A 2894-nucleotide genomic window follows, 5' to 3' on the forward strand; every position below is an offset into this window, starting at 1 on the left:
ATGTCTAGCAGTATAACAGTATAGTATTGATCATGTCTAGCAGTATGGTATTGATCATGTCTAGCAGTATAACAGTATAGTATTGATCATGTCTAGCAGTATAACAGTATAGTATTGATCATGTCTAGCAGTATAACAGTATGGTATTGATCATGTCTAGCAGTATAACGGTATAGTATTGATCATGTCTAGAAGTATAACAGTATGGTATTGATCATGTCTAGCAGTATAACAGTATGGTATTGATCATGTCTAGCAGTATAACAGTATGGTATTGATCATGTCTAGCAGTATAACAGTATAGTATTGATCATGTCTAGCAGTATAACAGTATGGTATTGATCATGTCTAGCAGTATAACAGTATAGTATTGATCATGTCTAGCAGTATAACAGTATGGTATTGATCATGTCTAGCAGTATAACAGTATGGTATTGATCATGTCTAGCAGTATAACAGTATAGTATTGATCATGTCTAGCAGTATAACAGTATAGTATTGATCATGTCTAGCAGTATAACAGTATAGTATTGATCATGTCTAGCAGTATAATATTGATCATGTCTAGTAGTATAGTATTGACCATGTCTAGCAGTATAACAGCATGGTATTGATCATGTCTAGCAGTATAACAGTATAGTATTGATCATGTCTAGCAGTATAACAGTATAGTATTGATCATGTCTAGCAGTATAACAGTATAGTATTGATCATGTCTAGCAGTATGGTATTGATCATGTCTAGCAGTATAACAGTATAGTATTGATCATGTCTAGCAGTATGGTATTGATCATGTCTAGCAGTATAACAGTATAGTATTGATCATGTCTAGCAGTATAACAGTATAGTATTGATCATGTCTAGCAGTATAACAGTATGGTATTGATCATGTCTAGCAGTATAACGGTATAGTATTGATCATGTCTAGAAGTATAACAGTATGGTATTGATCATGTCTAGCAGTATAACAGTATGGTATTGATCATGTCTAGCAGTATAACAGTATGGTATTGATCATGTCTAGCAGTATAACAGTATAGTATTGATCATGTCTAGCAGTATAACAGTATGGTATTGATCATGTCTAGCAGTATAACAGTATAGTATTGATCATGTCTAGCAGTATAACAGTATGGTATTGATCATGTCTAGCAGTATAACAGTATGGTATTGATCATGTCTAGCAGTATAACAGTATAGTATTGATCATGTCTAGCAGTATAACAGTATAGTATTGATCATGTCTAGCAGTATAACAGTATAGTATTGATCATGTCTAGCAGTATAATATTGATCATGTCTAGTAGTATAGTATTGACCATGTCTAGCAGTATAACAGCATGGTATTGATCATGTCTAGCAGTATAACAGTATAGTATTGATCATGTCTAGCAGTATAACAGGGTATTGATCATGTCTAGCAGTATAACAGTATGGTATTGATCATGTCTAGCAGTATAACAGTATGGTATTGATCATGTCTAGCAGTATAACAGTATAGTATTGATCATGTCTAGCAGTATAACAGTAGGGTATTGATCATGTCTAGCAGTATAACAGTATAGTATTGATCATGTCTAGCAGTATAACAGTATGGTATTGATCATGTCTAGCAGTATAACATTATGGTATTGATCATGTCTAGCAGTATAACAGTATATTATTGATCATGTCTAGCAGTATAACAGTATAGTATTGATCATGTCTAGCAGTATAACAGTATAGTATTGATCATGTCTAGCAGTATAACAGTATAGTATTGATCATGTCTAGCAGTATAACAGTATAGTATTGATCATGTCTAGCAGTATAACAGTATGGTATTGATCATGTCTAGCAGTATAACAGTATAATATTGATCTTGTCTAGCAGTATAACAGTATAGTATTGATCATGTCTAGCAGTATAACAGTATGGTATTGATCATGTCTAGCAGTATAACAGTATGGTATTGATCATGTCTAGCAGTATAACAGTATAGTATTGATCATGTCTAGCAGTATAACAGTATGGTATTGATCATGTCTAGCAGTATAACAGTATAGTATTGATCATGTCTAGCAGTATAACAGTATGGTATTGATCATGTCTAGCAGTATAACAGTATGGTATTGATCATGTCTAGCAGTATAACAGTATAGTATTGATCATGTCTAGCAGTATAACAGTATAGTATTGATCATGTCTAGCAGTATAACAGTTTGGTATTGATCATGTCTAGCAGTATAACAGTATAGTATTGATCATGTCTAGCAGTATAACAGTATGGTATTGATCATGTCTAGCAGTATAACAGTATAGTATTGATCATGTCTAGCAGTATAACAGTATAGTATTGATCATGTCTAGCAGTATAACAGTATGGTATTGATCATGTCTAGCAGTATAACAGTATAGTATTGATCATGTCTAGCAGTATAACAGTATGGTATTGATCATGTCTAGCAGTATAACAGTATAGTATTGATCATGTCTAGCAGTATAACAGTATAGTATTGATCATGTCTAGCAGTATAACAGTATAGTATTGATCATGTCTAGCAGTATAACAGTATAGTATTGATCATGTCTAGCAGTATAACAGTATAATATTGATCATGTCTAGTAGTATAGTATTGATCATGTCTAGCAGTATAACAGTATGGTATTGATCATGTCTAGCAGTATAACAGTATAGTATTGATCATGTCTAGCAGTATAACAGGGTATTGATCATGTCTAGCAGTATAACAGTATGGTATTGATCATGTCTAGCAGTATAACAGTATGGTATTGATCATGTCTAGCAGTATAACAGTATAGTATTGATCATGTCTAGCAGTATAACAGTAGGGTATTGATCATGTCTAGCAGTATAACAGTATAGTATTGATCATGTCTAGCAGTATAAGAGT

Source organism: Notolepis coatsorum, assembly GCF_963971535.1.
Source record: "Notolepis coatsorum genome assembly, chromosome: 1".
Classification (NCBI taxonomy): Eukaryota; Metazoa; Chordata; class Actinopteri; order Aulopiformes; family Paralepididae; genus Notolepis; species Notolepis coatsorum.